General features: G+C 39.3%; 1 protein-coding gene across 3 annotated transcripts in view; it reads right to left on the bottom strand.

Annotated features, from left to right (window-relative positions):
* The window catches only part of BNC2 (basonuclin zinc finger protein 2), a 504,931-nt gene extending 487,360 nt beyond the window's left edge, over positions 1-17,571 (bottom strand). For 2 of the 3 annotated variants that reach the window (XM_081499435.1, XM_081499457.1), the window contains exon 1: positions 17,342-17,571. The gene's annotated coding sequence lies outside the window, so the exon portion shown is untranslated. The remainder of the gene's footprint in view (positions 1-17,341) is intronic. The other variant, XM_081499468.1, reaches the window with a different exon arrangement.
* Between the last annotated feature and the right edge of the window lie 352 nt (positions 17,572-17,923).

Genomic DNA, 17,923 nt, shown 5'->3' with positions numbered 1-17,923 from the left:
GTTTGGCTTCAACCAGCCCACCTGTCTTCTAGGCATAGTATCTCTGGTGTGTGGCGAGCAGAGAAGAAACTGAATTGGTTCTGCCTAAATGAGAAGGATGCAAGCACCCTAAAGGGTGCAATCTCTCTAAGGACTCACAGAAGTGCTCATCTGATTGGTAATTGTCCTCAGAAAACCTCTAATCAGTCACGGTTCACAACCTGATTTCTGGTCCTGGGTAGTGGTCCAACATACTTGCTTTGTAAGTATGGAAAGAGCTACCTTTGCAAAGAAAAGCTTTGTAAGTGTGGAACACACTTGCTTTGTAAGTGTGGAAAGAGCTGCCTTGGGAAAGAAAAGCTTTGTAAGTGTGGAACACACTTGCTTTGTAAGTGTGGAAAGAGCTGCCTTGGGAAAGAAAAGCTGGGAGTGGGTGAGTGAAGAAATTCTGAATTATAGAAACCTTCCCCCTTCTAGGTCCTGTTACATTCCTTACATTTTTTAATGTTAATACTAGGAGGCACTTTTGGGAGCTGGGAGGTGCCTTTGGCTCTGGAGAATGTGATTTTTTAATCTTTTAATTTTTTAACTTTTTTAAAAGAGTAAATATGCTCTGGGTTATAAAAGTTGAAAATATTATAAAATTGTATAATATTGAATATAGTTTACTTTCATGTACACTCCACTCCAATCTCTGTTAATATTTTGGTGTATATTTCTGATTCTGGAGAAGGACCAGACAGGAAGCTAGGACCTAATGGATTGAAGCTGGCTAGAAACTTTGAGGAAGTGAGTGCAGAGTCCCCATGGTCATTTAAATGCAGTTTAGGGAAAGGACTTCCCTGGTGGCTGAGATGGTAAAGAATCTGCCTGCAATGTGGGAAACCCAGTTTAGTCCCAGGTTGGGAAGATCCCCTGGGGAAGAGAATGGCTACCCACTCCAGTATTCTTTTTTTTTTTAATATAAATTTATTTATTTTAATTGGAGGCTAATTACTTTACAATATTGTATTGGTTTTGCCATACCTGGAGAATTCCATGGACAGAGAAGCCAGGTGGTGGCAAACAGTTGGACATGACTGAGTGACCAACAGGGTAAGGAAGCAGAAAAATCCTATTCAGTAATACATCCCTGGGACAATGGCTATCAAATATCTTTAGAAGAGGATATATGCATCCAGTTTAATGAGTAGCATCTTCATTAACCTTGATGTAAGTGCCAGTAACTGGAAAATATATTTTCCTTTCTATTTACCCCAAATTCAAGCTCAATCCCACCTTTTCCATTAATTTTTTGCTAACCTTATACACTCAAATATTTATCACATGAATGAATGACCAAAATCCTTCATTGGGATCAGCAAATGTAACTTAAGATGAAACTAATGAAACATCAGACTCAGTGTTAAAAAATCTTTGCTAGTGCATTGAGTGCTTTAAATATTTGAGTCTTACATCAAGAGAGACATATTTGAAATAGAGGTTACTCAATGATGCTTAGAGGAATTCGTATCTGCTTATTTGACTATAACAAGAAAATAAAATTATTCATTAAATGTCTTCTGAGAGATTGTTGAGTGTAGGGAATGTAATCTTTTCAGCCTGTGTCCCTCAGCCTGAGGCACAGGACCTAGCTTGTAACTGGTACTCAATATATGCTGGATAAATTATTGACTGACCAAAGAAAGACTCCACTGAAATGAATAGTTGGGGTCAACTGAGAAATTTTCCAAATATTATGTGGAATAAATAATATTTTAAAAATAATATTTCAATATTTCAAAACTAAAATATTTTCTGTAATAGTATAAATTAATTGGGGAAGTATCAGTATCTGAGCAGAAACAATTAAAAGTAGTTGTTATTTTATTTTCATTCTTTCTTGGTAATATGTGTTCTTTGAAAAAACAGTAAATTACCATTTTATGATTGTGATAGGATTTGTAAAGAAATCAAGATAAGTGATAAAAATGAAAGTGTTAGTCACGTCTGACTCTTTTCAACCCCATGGGCTGTAGCATGGCAGGTTCCTCTGTCCATAGAATTCTCCAGGCAAGAGCACCAGTGAAAGTTGCTCAGTCGAGCCTGACTCTTTGCAACCCCTTGGACTATACAGTCCATGGAATTATCCAGGCCAGAATACTTCTCCAGGGGATCTTCCCAACCCAGGGATCAAACCCAGGTCTCCTGCATTACAGGCGGATTCTTTACCAGCTGAGCTGCCAGGGAAGCTCAAGAATACCACAGTGGGTAGCCATTCCCTTCTCCAAGGAATCTTCCCAACCCAGGGATCAAACCCAAGTCTCCGGCATTGCAGGCAGATTCTTTACCATCTAAATCACCAAGGAAGCCCAATAAAAGTAAGCTATATATTTTTTGCAAAATTGACTATAAATAATAAAGTAAAACTATAAAAAATAAAACTCAGTTTTGCATTAGAATGCTATTTAAATTTTTAAAAATCTCCATTGCCTGCCCTTCTTTTTTAGGGGAGGAATAACTAAATAGAAGAGATTTTAGCATGATTTGGTGTCATCATCATCATCTGAACCCTTTTGGGGGGAACATCACAAAATTAAATTAGATATTCTCTGACTTTTGATTCTAAAGCTACAGAGAAATAAAATTTAGAAACTAATATTCTAGACTAAATTGTATATTTTTTCAGAAAATATAATTTAATTATTTTCTTCTTATAGTGTTATACATGAATTCTAGTACTATGGCATCAGTGAAACATTGTTGAATGGGAGCATTTGAATGTTTCCTTATATTAACAAATTGTTGCTCAGAATTAAAGGTAGTCTATGTTCTCAAATTTCAAGTTATTAAGCATTGATCAGCTACTAAACACAATTTCTGTGATTAACAAAGGGATACTTGAGCCAAGATCCATCCATACTGGAGTCTATTTTTTTCACTGGGGGGAAAAATGACACACAAAAGTCATCATCAAAACCTCACAGTGGGGACTTCCCTGGCGGCCTAGTGGCTGGGACTCCACCTTCGCAGTGCAGAGGTCTTGGGTTCGGTCCCAGCTCAGGGAACTAGATCCCATACGCTCCTACCAAAGATCCTGCCTACTGCAACTAAGACGGTGCCACCAAATAAATAAATATTAAAAAAAAAAAAAAAACACCTCACAGTGTAAGGCAGCTATTGATGTGAGTATAGAGTTTCCTGCTGTTTCGCAAGGAGAGGTCGCCCAGACACAATTTGGCTTCAAGTTCATAGTTTGTATTCTCCTACCAACCAGCTATGTAGCCTTGAGAAAGTTTATATCACCTCTGCTACACAGAGCTCTCCATAGGAAAATGGCTTTAAGAACACTAGCTTCCTGAGGTTGAAGCTATTAAATAAAGCAACAAAGGAAAAGAGCCTATAAAACCAACTAACATTCAATGAGTGCCCATTCAAGTACCATGCTATTGATATTTCATAGACTCTTACAACGTCCATTTTCAGAGGAAGAAATTGAGGTTTAGAGAGGTTGACTATTACTTTGAGGTCACACAGTTATTAAGTGGCTTGGGTAGGGCTTCTCTAGGTAGATCTGACTCTGGAATATGTCTTTAACCATCACATTTTACTGCCACAGTTTCCCATTCAGTAAGAGAAATAAAGACTGCAAAGATATCTATCCAACATAAAATAAAGTAAAAGCTATAAAAGAGGTCAATAAGAGGGAATAGGAGGATGGAGTTATTATTTACAACTAGTGGATCTTCATGACGAAGCTCCCGATAGGAGCTCAGGTCAACAAGGGAAAACCAAAAACTGTGGTGGGGTTTTGGCTTCTGAAAAAATACATTATGTACTTGGCAATCTGGGGAAAAGCCTGCACGTTGATATTCTCAGTGGACCCTCAATGCCAGTTTTCCATTTTTAACTGTATAAAAAGCCCCATTCGAATCAATTTGTTGTTGTTTAGTCATTCAGTCATATCCAGCTCTTTTGTGACCCCATGGACTGTAGCCCGACAGGTTCCTCTGTCTATGGGATTTCCCAGGGAAGAATACTGGAGTGGGTTGCCATTTCCTTCTCAAGGTGATCTTCCCATCCTAGGGACTGAACCCACATCTCCTGCTTGGCAGGCAGATTCTTTACCACTGAGCCACCTGGGAAGCCCATTCAAGTCAATTACTCAACTTCAAAATTCTGAAGAAAGATGCACAATTCATTCTTGAGGTATGCAAGATTCAGTTTCTCCAGACTTCCTGAGTAGTCCAGTGGTTAAGACTCCATGCTTCCACTGCAGGTGGTGTGGTTTTGATCCCTGGTTGGGAAACAAAGACTCCACATGCCTCATGGTATGGCCAGAAAAAAATGTTTCAATGGCCTAAAAGAAAAAAAAAAAAAAGATTTACTTTTTTCCATTACATGTGTGGAGATTGAATGCATTTTCATGAGTAGCAGAGACTGAACAAACAGTGACTCTTGGAAGTAGTCATTTTTTTCTAGCTTCTGCCTCACGATTACTCTAGGTTCTCTCCTACTTACAGGGCCAGACCAGGACAGCCTCCTCTTTTCCTGTTTCAATTTTTTGGTTTTCTGATCCATTTCCTTAGCTCTTCTTTTTCCCACAAGTTCAACCACTACTTCTCAGAGAGATCATGCCCAAAATCTAGACCCATGTGTTAATTTCTCAGTAAGTCCTGGCCTTCCAAGTCAAGCTAGACATGGGAAATGATTTGCCATCAAGGGCTATGCATACCTTCTTAATGTGTGTCATGTGGGCGGCTATCTGTCCTTTAATAATATGACCAACACAGTTAATCAAAGACATAGATTCTACCCCCAAGCAATATAGTTAATATATACAACATTTGTTAAGGCTTTTTTCTTCAAATAGACCACAGTAGATTCTGACATCCAGACCTCTTCTTTCAAAGGATAAACAGCATCATCTAATCTCAAAAATGGAACTACTGTGACATGTGCTTTTTACCCCAATATCTATTATTGAGAGCAGGGCCCCTGCTTACCATTCTAATGTTTCTAGTGTCCAAGATAATGACTGAAACATAGTAGACACTCAATGTATGTTGAATGAATAAATCTGCTTAGCGAATATTCCTAGAATAATATGCCTCTGCTTTTACCTTATCTGCAGTAACAGAAATGAGAAAGCTCTCAGATATCCCTTAGGTTTACTTATTTCAACTAGGTGTGCTTAGCTATAGGTGGTTAAGAAACTAGTTACATGCTGTCATGTCTCAATTATCTATGTTAGCTACAGGGTATTGAGAAACCAGGTATAGACTGTTTTGTATACTGTTACATATATAGAGGAAGGGATGTTAGTAGGTAGATAAGATACTCAGAGAATCTGCAAATCACTTTTTTTCCCCATTCCTTTTTTACATAAGGCTTTTTATTCACAATCTATTTAGTCTATTTGAAGAATTATGTTGTAACATTGTTACATAATCATTTTTTCTTAGGGCAGAAGCTGTGTATTTGACTGAGGCAAATGAAGATTGCCATCAGTGACAGAGACAGCCCAATGTCCATTTTGATGGTGTAGAGTTGTCACTGAATAATGGCTGCAAAGTCAGGGACCACATACATTTCTTAGACCCTTGCTTCTGGGTGAAAGTCTGATTCCACCAGGAACTTTTAAGAACTGAATGTGTCATGTTCTCCATCTTCTATTTCCCAAAGTGTGTACTGAATGTGGGTGAGAGATGGCAGAGCCACAAGACAGAAAGATTCTGGTCTGAGAGTTACCATGTGGAGGAAAATCCAGCTATCAACCTTTTCTATGTGAGTAAGATATATATTTTTATTGTTTGTAGCTGCTGAGGTTTGTGAGTTGAGAGTCTGCTGCAGCAACGAGCATAATCATGTGTGATATTTTTCTTCTACTTACTCTCTGGTGGAAGTGCAGGAGAACAATTCTGACACTCTGTCCAAAGTACATCCTTCTTAACTCCATTAAAGAAAATGAAATATGGACTTAAGGGAGTGTCAGATCGTGTGTCTTCAGGTTCCAGGAGGCAAGTCAGAGGACAAGACTAAATGGTAATAAGCTTGAGGAAGGGAACCATGAGCCTCAAGGGAAGAAGCAGAAGAGGTTATCTAAGAGAGAAGCTGAAAAATTGCACCATGGTTTATCCAATATATTTTAGATTCTAGATCTTAGGGGAGGGTTCCAAATTGGACCCTCCCTGGGAGCTTCCCTGGGAACTCAGCTGATAAAGAATCCTCCTGCAATGCAGGAGACCCTAGGTGGATTCCTGGGATGGGAATATCCCCTGGAGAAGGAATAGGCTACCAACTCCTGTATTCTTGGGCTTCCCTATTGGCTCAGATGGTAAAGAATCCAAGGAATGGCTACCCACTCCAATATACTGGCCTGGAGAATTCTATGGACAGAGGAGCCTAGCGAGCTACAGTCCATGGGGTCTCAAAGAGTCGGACATGACTGAGCGACTTTTACTTCATTTTTTCCAAACTGACAAGGAACAGAGTAAAAGCAAGACTTCAGAATTGTGGCTGGGAGAGAATGAGAATTCTCAGTGTGGATGAAGCTTGTATCCGAGGCTATCCAGACAAGTCCAGCCACAAAAGAGGAGTCTGGATTGGCTGGACATCCAACCTGAAGCCAGCTGGGATATAGACTCCCAAAGACCCAAAGGAATGGAAAAACTCCATGTAACTGAGAGCCCTAATCAAAAAAGCCCAGGCGAGTATGGCTGATCTTTTTATCTGTTTCATTTTTAAAAATTGAAGTATAGTTGATTTAGTAGTAGTAGTATTAGTCACTCAGTTGTGTCCAGCTCTTTGCAACCCCATGGACTGTAGTCTGCAAAGCTCTTCTGTCCATGGGATTCTCCAGGCAAAAATACTAGAGTAGGTATTCCCTTCTCCAGGGGCTCTTCCCAACCTAGGGATCGAACCCAGGTCTCCTGAACTGCAAGAAGATTCTTTACCATTTGAGCCACCAGGGAAGACCTTGATTTACTATAGTATTAGTTTCAGGTGTGCAGCAAAGTGATTCAGTTATGTATAAACCTTTCAGATTATTTTCCATTGTAGATTACTATAAAATATTAAATATAGTTCCCTGTGCTATACAGTAAATCCTTCTTGCTTTTCTATTTTATGTCTAATAGTTTGTATCTATTAATCCCATACTCCAAATTTATTCCTCCCTGCCCTTTCTGCTTTGGTAATTATAAGTTTGTTTTCTGTGTCTGTGACTCTGTTTTGTATATAAATTCATTTGTATCGTTTTTGAGATTCCACATGTAAAAGGTATCATATAATATTTGTCTTTCTCTGACTTACTTAACTTGGTATGATATTCTCTAGGTCCATCCATGTTGCTGCAAATGGAAATATTTCATTCTTTTTATGGCTGAGTATTATTCCATTGTGTATATACATATATGTGTGTATGTATATCTATATATAATCACATCTTCTTAAGCTAATCTTCTATCAAGGGTCATTTGGGTTGTTTCCATATCTTGACTATTACAAATAGCTCTGCTATGAACATTGGGGTGCATATAGCTTTTTGAATTAAAGTTTTCATCTTTTTCAGATAATATACACAGCACAGGGATTGCTGGATCATATGGTACCTCGATTTTTAGTTTTTTAAGGACCCTCCATACTATTTCCCATAGTGGCTACACCAATTTAAATTCCTACCAACAGCATGCTGGCACAGCGGTAAAGAATCTGCCTGACAAGGCAGGAGGCTGCAGAGATGCAATTTTGATCCTTCGGTCAGGAAGATCCCCAGGAGAAGGAAATGGAAACCCAATCCCATATTCTTGCCTGGGAAATCCCATGAACAGAAGAGCCTAGTGGGCTACAGTCTATGGGGTCGCAGAGAGTTGGACACAATTGAGTGCACAAAACACTATTACCAAAAACAACAATGTAGAAGGGTTTGCTTTTCTCTACAGCCTTGCTAACATTTGTTATTTTCAGACATTTTAAAGATAGCGATACTGACTGGTGTGAAGTTTTACCTCATTGTATGTTTTTAAATTGAAGTATTGTTTGTTTACAATGTTGTGTTAGTTTCAGGTGTACAGCAAAGTGATTCAGATACATGTGTGTATGTGTGTGTGTGTATTTTTCCAGATTATTTTCCCTTATAGGTATTACAAAATACTGAATATATTTCCTTGTGCTCATTCTGGTTTTGATCTGCATTTCTCTAATAATTAGTGGTGTGGAACATCTTTTCATGGACCTGGTGGCCATCTGTATGTCTTCTTTGGAGACATGTGTATTTAAGTCTTCTGTCCATTTTTCAATTGTGTGGTTTGTTTCTTTGTTTATTGAGTTGTATGAGCTGTTTGTTGTTGTTTAGTCACTAAGTCACTTCCAGCTCTTTTGTGACCCCATGGACTGTAGCCCGCCAGGTTCCTTCTATCCATGGGATCTCCCACATAAGAATACTGGAATGGATTGCCATTTCCTTCTCCAGGGGATCTTCTGATGCAGGGATTGAACCCATATCTCCTGTATTGGCAGGCAGATTCTTTACCACTAAGCCACCAGGGAAGCCCTATGAGCTGTTTTTATATTTTGGAAATTAACCACTTGTCAGTTGCAAAGTTTACAAATATTTTCTCCCAGTGCATAGCTTGTCTTTCCATTAGTTGGTGGTTTCCTTTGCTATGTAAAACTTTAAAGTTTTTTTATTAGGTCTCACTTGTTTTGTTTATTTTTACTTTTATTTCTTTTGTACTGAGACTGATTTAAGAAGATATCGCTACAATTTAGGTCAAAAAATATTTTGTATATGTTTTCTTAAAGGGATTTTATGGTGTTATGTCTTATATCTAGGTCTTTAAACAATTTTGAGTTTATTTTTGTATATGGTGTAAGGGAGTGTTTTATTTTTTTATTTTTATTTTTTTTTTTAGCATTTTTATATTTATTTTAAAAAATAACAATTGAAATGATATCAATGATCCATCACCTGTGCTTCTTCCACTGCTGAGGGGGAAAAAAAACCCCAACCCTTCTATGTAGCTGAGTCGGGAAGGAAAATTAAGACATTATTACTGGACATCCATTAGCCAGAAAAATGCTCTAAAAATGCTCCATTGGTCCAGTGGTATAGACACTGACATGTTCAATGTACCAGTGCAATTAAAATATATACGTTTACAATTATCCTGCCAAAAAAAGCACTTAAGTAAAATAACTATGTATTAAACCAATTATTCACTCATCCATTCACTGTTTTTGCATCACTACAGTCACAAGGACAAATGAATAAAAGAACTTCTAGTAACAAAGAAAAAAATCCAAACCTCACCCCCACTTTGTGGGTTGTTATGTGCTAAAATGACCACAATAAAAGGGTCATGAGCTACCTGAAATGCAATGACAAAATGACAACTGAAGCATTTCACTAGAAAAAAACCCAAACTCAAATTTGTGAGAAAAAAATCCACAACAGTATGAGGTTGGTAGTATATGTACAATCTTACAGACACAAATAAATAGCATTTTAGAACTGTTGTTGGCTTAAGTACTAGAAATTGCTGCTGCTGCTGCTGCTGCTAAGTCACTTCAGTTGTGTCCAACTCTGTGCGACCCCATAGACAGCAGCCCACCAGGCTCCGCTATCCCTGGGATTCTCCAGGCAAGAATACTGGAGTGGGTTGCCATTTCCTTCTCCAGTGCATGAAAGGGAAAAGTGAAAGTGAAGTCACTGTCGTGTCCGACACTTAGCGATCCCATGGATTGTAGCCTACCAGGCTCCTCCATCCATGGAATTTTCCAGGCAAGAGTACTGGAGTGGGGTGCCATTGCCTTCTCCGGGGAGTGTTTTAATTTTACTGAATTACATGTGGTTATCCAGCTTTCCCAACACCACTTGTTGAAGAGAGACTGTCTTTTCTCCATTGCATATTTTTGCCCTTTTGGTCAAGGATTAACTGACCATAGGTGTGTGGGTTTACTTAAGAGCTCTCTATTCTGTTCCAGTGATCTGTGTGTCTTTTTTCTGTGAGGTATGGCTGATGTTTTTGTGATGGTATTTAGGTGCACGTGTGCTAAGTCACTTCAGTCATGTCCCTTTGTGACCCTATAGACTGTAGCCCGCCAGGCTCCTCTGTCCATGGGATTCTCCAAGCAAGAATACTGGAGTGGGTTGCCATGCCCTCCTCCAGGGGATCTTCCTGACCCAGGGATTGAACCCGTGTCCCTCATGTCTTCTGCATTGGCAGGAAGGTTCTTTACCATTAGCACCACCTGGGAAGCCCCTTGTATTTAGGTATCTGTCGTCTAATAATGCCATGGAACCTTCAGGCATGGGCTTTAGCCCTTGGGATAGTCAGGAGAAAACAATTTCTACATGCCTCTGAAGTCAGAGCCACAGGCATGAAGTTTGGCAGAACTTCATTGGCTTCTAGGAAGGAAAGGGCAGCCTTCTTCTGGGTACTTATTGCAAATATTTGGGATGGCACAAGTACTCTGGGCAAAAACCAACACAGACTCCTTACCATTTGGATAAAGAGCTATTCTAGCTAACTCCAGATGAGGAAGAATTCTATAGCCATAGCTGGGCCCGGGGCAAAGTAGAACTAACCTGAAAATCACTAGTCTAGCTTACTTCACTTACTTTCATCTTAAAGCCATATGGCTGGAACCACAAAGAACTAGTTAAAGCCCTAAAGTGAGCATTACTGTATAAAACAAGTCCTGAAGACTGAAGTGAGCATTACTGTGTAAAACTTTCTCGATTCCTGTGTTTACATACACATCCATGTGTATTTACAGCAGACTTTGCTTAGATTTGAAAGATGAAGAATAGTCACCGCAGAGACGGAACAACTAAAACTGAACATTTCTGTCATGAGCTCAGGTCTCCTACTACCATATCCCACTTCTTTTCCTTTTTCTTACTCAGTGTCAGCCCCCTAGTAATTTATAATTTTATTATGCAAAGTAATGAGTTCTCAGTTCTCTACTCTCACTACATAGTGGCACATACTCAAATCCTCCACCTCCATGTGCCAGCCTGCTGACTTGGGCTGTCTGTCCTGTGTCTCAGTCTCCCAGCCCCACCCGGCATCTTCAAAAGGGAGGCAGCAATGTAGCCAGTGCTTTCTCACTAAGGTTGCCAGATTAGCAAGTGAAAATCCAGGACATCCCGTTAAATCTGAATTTTAGCTAAACAACAATTAGTTTTTCAATATATTGAGTGCAACATGGTTATACTAAAATTTTATTTGTTGTTTATCTGAAATTCAAGTTTAACCAGGTGTCCTGTATTTTACCTGGTAACCTTGACATGGGTTTTATCTGGTTCTCCACTGACATGAAATAAGTCAATATCTTTTAAAATTAGAACTAATTTTCATTTGGGTTGAAATGATTTTTTTCCTTTCTTTTGTTAAATATAGCAACTAGAACATTGCCTGGCATGCAGTAGCTGTTCAATAAATATTTGTGAGCAATTGACAGAGTAGCTCCCCTTTGACCTTTGAGGCAGTTTAAAATGGTTAAGCAATTTGCCTTTTCAATGTTAGGCACTGGGCAGTGGGGTTGGGGTGAGGGTAATACAAAACTACCACTCTCAATGTGATTATGAATTTATAATTTAGGATTAAGCCATTGCCATATTACGAAAAAGTTTTTGTCTGCTGGAAAAATTGTTGGCAGGAAAAGAAACTGGTTAAAACTTGGAATGAATTTAAATTTTTACTACTTAACATTTTTGGGGTAACGTTTTTAAATTTTCTTGTTAAGATAAATACATTGGAACATCTTTGTCTTAATTTAGAATATGATTTATGGCTTTGTCAGAACCATTACGTTAAGTATTTGATCCAGATTTTCTTATTTCTCTTTGTGTCTTGTAACTGCCAGATAACTGCCATTCAATTGGTGTTGGAAGAAAGATGGAAGGAAGAAAGGAAGGAAGGGGATGTAATAATTAGTAGGGGAGAAAAGAAGAGAAAACTTAAAAAAATGATTTCTGTATTAAAAAGATCCAAAGAACTACTAGAGTTGCTCATTCCAGTGAATGCAATTCAGCGATTCAATTCAGGAAAATTTACTCTAACTCATCAAACATTTTTGGGTGTCCCTGATGTACAAAGTCACTGTGCTAAGCAGTGTTAGATAGAGCAAAAGAAACTATTTTCCTTTAAAACATATACTACCTAGTGTTTATGGGGATATGCTGCTGCCGCCGCTAAGTCGCTTCAGTCATGTCCGACTCTGCGTGACCCCATAGACGGCAGCCCACCAGGCTCCGCCATCCCTGGGATTCTCCAGGCAAGAATACTGGAGTGGGTGGCCATTCCCTTCTCCAGTGCATGAAAGGGAAAAGTGAAAGTGAAGTCACTCAGTCGTGTCCAACTCTTTGCGACCCCATGGACTGTAGCCTACCAGGCTCCTCTGTCCATGGGATTTTCCAGGCAAGAGTACTGGAGTGGGGTGCCATTGCCTTCTCTGTATGGTGATATGAGAAGAGGGAAAAGTAGAGAAAAGTAGTAGTTAATAAGCTTAATTCAAGGTAAATCAAGGTAATAAGAAAGAGACAAAAAAATTAATGAAGGATATTGTATCTAACTGCAGATATCAGGAGAGGATGTACCATTTTAACAAACTTAGAGTAGAGTCCAAAGGGACAATTCTAAGTTAAGAGCACAGCCCCAGCAGAGGTAGGAAAATCCAGGGTCTATTTGGGGAAAAGTAAGTGCAGGCAAGTTATATTGATATCAGAATGATAATCCTACAGATTTCTGTATCCCAAAGGTTGATATTAGCAATTAGAAGAGGAAGCCAGATAAAAAGATATATAAGTTCAGCCATCCATTTTTGAATGAGGCAGAGTAGACATACCAGCACACTACACACACACATATATATATACATACAAACATGAACATATATAACTATGCAATATCTTTCAAAAGTATTTTTCCTCACTATCAAAAAATACCTAGCACAACAATACTTTAATATCTCTATCCCACTTATGTCTAAGAACTCTGCTAAGCAATCAAAGTTTGATTCACAGAGGAACTGTGCATTAGAGTTCTGGGAAGATCTTCCATGTGCTTTTTGTTAAATGATATGTCAGAATATCAAGAAAACTGAGTTACAGTGCTTAGCACTGGAATGCTGAATCTTAAGCTACATATGCCTCCCAGCTACAACTTCATGTTTTTTTGAAAGACTAATCCAGGCATTACATTATTGTCAGTGCCTCCCAAAATATTCCTTGCCAATTATTCTGCTTGTTTTCAAAGGTTCTCTTAGTACAGGTATTTCCTGTTTTATTTCAAAATTAATGATAAATGATAGGCTTTTGAAGGTTTAGAGAATGAACTGTGGTCCAAGAAACCTTTTTTTATTATTGGATAGGTACTGTCTAAATTGTTCCAACAGTTTCCCTTCTCTCAAGTTGAAAAGGTAATTATTTTTTTCATTGTCATACATTCTTGAGGGCTTAAAGAATATATTTTGAAAATTTCATTTCCAGAATATATTTTTAAAGTGAAAACATCATGATACTCTTTTATAATGAGCAAAAGTTTTACTCTTACATTTATTCAGTTCTGAAGCATTGTCTCTATAATGGCAAACATCCTCCTACTTAATCATTTTAATATGGGTTATCGCTTTTTTTCTTTTTAATTGCCAAAAAAACTTAAAAGAGGAGAAATATTTTTGAATGAACAAGTACCTATTTTAGGAAGACTCAGTTTCTTTCAACATCAACACTGCTAGTGATGGAATGGTCTCCAGAATGTTGGTTTCCTTTTATTTTTTCCTTTAGGGAAATGATAATGTTTCAAGAAGTCATAAGATCAATTAAACAATCCAGTTTCCCATATTATCATCTACCCCTGCGAAGACTGAAGGGCAAAGAATATTGTTGGGATTTATCACTATGAAAAAAGACACTTGCAATTCAAGTGCATCAATTCCAATTTCATTCTATGTCTGGATTAATCACAAGGCAGACTTTTTCCTTTGGATCTTAAGGATATTTTGCATTATTTCTAAAATAGTGCCTGGAACTCTCCATCTTCCAGACCTCTGTGCCTGGCCACGGCCTCCTCTGACTCAGTACAACATGCTCACAATCAAGATGCTCTTTCTGGCTGTGATTGAATGTGACTGGCACCACTCGCACCCCTGGGCAGAGAACCAAAGCATCAGACCTGGCATTCTGGTCCTGTTCAAAGAGGATGAATACAGGGCAGGCTGACCTCGACCGCCAACACCACCAAGGCTGCCTGGCCCTCCGCACGCCTTTGTTCTGCTCCTAGAGATTATAGAGACCCGAACCTGCTGGAGACCCTTTCTTTCCCTCCTGATCACTATCACTGCATCTGAGGTTTGGAAAGTAACCTTATTTTGTAGCACTTTTTAATTGTATTTTTTTAATAAAGTATATTTTATTTCTTAATTTTTGGCTGCACCGGGTCTTCGTTGCTGCACGCGGGCTTTCTCTAGTTGTGGTGTGGGGGGAGCTACTCTTTGGTTGCAGTGCACTGGCTTCTCATTGCGATGGCCTCTCTTGTTGCAGAGAACAAGCTCTAGGGACTCCTGTTCAGTAGTTGCGGCACATAGGCTCAGTTGCCCTGTGGCATATGGAATCTTCCCAGATCAGGGATCGAACCTGTGTCCTCTGCATTGGCAGGTGGATTCTTAACCACTAGACCACCAGGGAAGTCTCTGTAGCACTTTTTTAGACCACCAGTGCTATATTAGAATGGAAATATAGTTTGTGTGCACACATAAATTTATACACCTACCTACAGGTATATTCTAAAAATAAATTTTAAAACATGAAGCTAGTATTATTTTCAGAATTTCATTGTGATACCTTGCTCCTTTGGGCCATGATTAGAGATTTTAATCCTTTGGTGATATTGATGTCCTTACATTTATTGAAGCTGTTGAATTGCTTGTCACAACCAGCTAGTGGATTGGCAGTTAGGTTTACATGCTGAGAAGTAGGAGGAAAAGTAGTAATGATGAAAAAGACATTTGAGTGCTATTCTTGCCTCTGGCTGGTTTACTTTGGACATCATAAACCCTTTTTTTCAGGATCTAATATTTGGGAGTATGCTTGAGAAAACAGAGCTTCAGGAAAGCTAAGAATGACCTCTCTTTGACTGATTCGTTCTAACTTTAAAGTAATATGTCTTTACAGAACACGGTGAGAGTTCAAAGTCTGCTTTTGTTTTTCCCATATTTCCTATTATATAAGAGAAACAAAACTGTAACTCTTTCATTTGTTTAATTCCTACTTTTATTCCAGCGGGAAAAGCACTGCATCCTTTTGCCAGGGAAGGAAGTGTGATGGATAGTATCCTTCCTTTCTTACAATCACCTTGGTGTTCCTTCAGCCACACAGCTCTAGAAGCGGAGTCAAGGTTGTTGTCAGACAGGCCATCTCCTCTAACCTGGCTTTAAGGGACATAGACGGGAACACAAGAATATTCTGTGGTGTCAGGACCATGTGGGTCACAGAAGGAATACAGACTTGGATTAGAAACCTAAACAAGATATTTAACTTTTCAGAGTGTTACTACCTTCCCCCTGAACGGTGATGACAATGCCTGCCTTATGTTGTCTTCATTATGATTAAATAAAAATATGACTGTAAAGCTACTCACTTTGTGTTAGCACATAGTAGGCACTCTGGCACTTTTCTCAGGTATGTTGGCATAATTAGCGAATTGGTCCTCTTTATCCTCAGGCTTTTTTCTTTTTTTAATTTTTATGTATTTATTTTTGGCTGCGCTGGTTCTTTGTTGCTGCAAAAGGACTTTCTCTAGTTGAGGAGAGCGGGGTCTCTAGTTGTGGTGCCTGGGCTTCTCATTGTGGTGGCTTCTCTTGTTGAGAAGCACATGCTGTAGGGCAGGAGGGTTTCCAAAGGTTGCAGCACACGGGCTCAATAGTTGCGGCTCTTGGGCCCTAGAGCATGGGCATAGCTGCCTTGAGGCATGTGGGATCTTCCTGAACCAGGGATCGACCCTGTGTCCCCTGCATTGGCAAGTAGGTTCTTAACCACTGGACCACAAAGGAAGCCCCGTCAGGGCTCTTTCAAAATGTGAATTCTGTATTGTCGTATTGTCTCCTCAAGATCCTACTGCTAAATTACCTCAGACTTCATGATATAGTTTCCTTGCTACTTCCTAGATACCCATCTTCTTCTTTGGTTGTTTTCTTTTTTAATTGGACTATAATTGCTTTATAATGTTGTGTTAAGTTCTGCTGTACAATGAAGTGAACCAACAATATGTATACGTATATCCCCTCCCTCTTGAGGCTCCCACCACGCCCCATCCCACTTGTCTCCGTCATCACAGAGCACTGAGTTCTCTGTGTTATACAGCAGCTTCCCACTAGCTATCTGTTGCTCCCCTTCAAATAGGTTTGTCAGTACCATTTTTCTAGATTCCATATATATGCGTTAGTATATGACATTTGTTTTATCTTTCTGACTTACTTCACTCTGTATGACAGACCCTAGGTCCATCCACATCACTACAAACAACACAATCAAAAAATGGGCAAGAGACCTAAACAGACATCTTTCCACATATCCCCCACTTTTGAATTTGATAGATTTTTCAGAATCCTATCTTTCATTTATATCATGTATAAATGACCACAGCATGTATCCCTTGGACCTTCTATTTACTTTCCTGCTTTTTTTTTAAGTGCTTCTCTGCCTTGCCCGCAGAAAGACCACACAGGTTCCCTGAATCAAGGTATCCACCCAGAGTCCTCTGTATCTTCTCCAAACTGGCCCAAAACTGGGAACACTGGGAAGCTGTTTATAACAGATCTATTGTGTGAATACATCTATTTAAACAAACTGCTGATTCTGATTCAGTAGCACACAGAAAACAGACAGAGTTAGGTGGATTAAATCACCTTCAACTCAAAGATATATGGAATAACCATCTTTTTCTTTGTTTCACTTGGATGCCTTCTAAGGAACCCATTTCCTTCCAAATTACTTTTAGTTACAATGCACAATCATCATCCTCTTGTTCTGATGAAACCCTTTTGCTTTTCCCTAGAGCCACCAGTTTGCCAAATCATACTGTTCTCAGAAAACTTTCTCAGGACTTCCCTTGTGGTCCAGTGGCTAAGACTCTGCATTTTCAGTGCAGGGGGTCCAGGTTCGATCCATGGTCAGGGAGCTAGTTCCCATATGCTGCAACTAAGACCTGGCTCAGCCAAAAATAAAAATATGTATTAAAAAAAAAAAAGCAAAAACCAAAACAAAACAAGACTTCTTCTAGCCCTCGTGCTGCTGTCTCTTCTACCTCTTTTCTAAACTTGAGGGAATTGTCCACTCTCATCCCCTGCTTACAGGGAGGCCTCCTTGTATTCTTACCTCTGAACTTTCCTCAGTGCTCCCTTGACATGCTTGCTGGCCTGGGTTATTAGAGCAATGTCCTCTGCTGGTTCACCTCCAGCTACACTTAGAGTCTAGTGGGAGCTGGTTGCTTGCCTGGGCTCTAGCCCTGGCCTGACCCTTCTACCTCTTGGCAGGACTTACCCCAAGGGTGTGGTGATAGAGGGCTCTGCTGTTGCCATCTCCACCACTGCCAGCTGGGGCCTGCCAGGGTTGCCATAGAATTGGGCTCCTAAGTTCTAATTCCAAGGCTGTGGAAACACTGGCTTCTGGACTCAGGTTGGAGCTAGCCCATCCAGAAGGGTGATTCTGCTTGACCAATGCACACCTCCCTGATAGCCTGGGACAAAGCCTTTTCACCCAGGCTTGAAAACATGGACTTATATTGGCTTTCTCTTCTCCTCCTTATATACCAGGCTTTTACCAATTCCTTTTAATGCCTTCTTTGAAATCTCTTTCTTTATGTTGATTTTATGGGCAGTAAGTCACAGAAAATCAATAATATTAAATATATATAATTGTTGTTGTTGTTGTTCAATCACTAAGTTGTGTCCAACTCTT

The sequence above is a fragment of the Giraffa tippelskirchi genome, chromosome 1 (assembly GCF_054371585.1).
Source record: "Giraffa tippelskirchi isolate mGirTip1 chromosome 1, T2T-mGirTip1v1.2.pri, whole genome shotgun sequence".
Taxonomy (NCBI): domain Eukaryota; kingdom Metazoa; phylum Chordata; class Mammalia; order Artiodactyla; family Giraffidae; genus Giraffa; species Giraffa tippelskirchi.
Note: the sequence above shows the minus strand (reverse complement) of the source record. Positions and strands in the feature narration are given on the sequence as shown.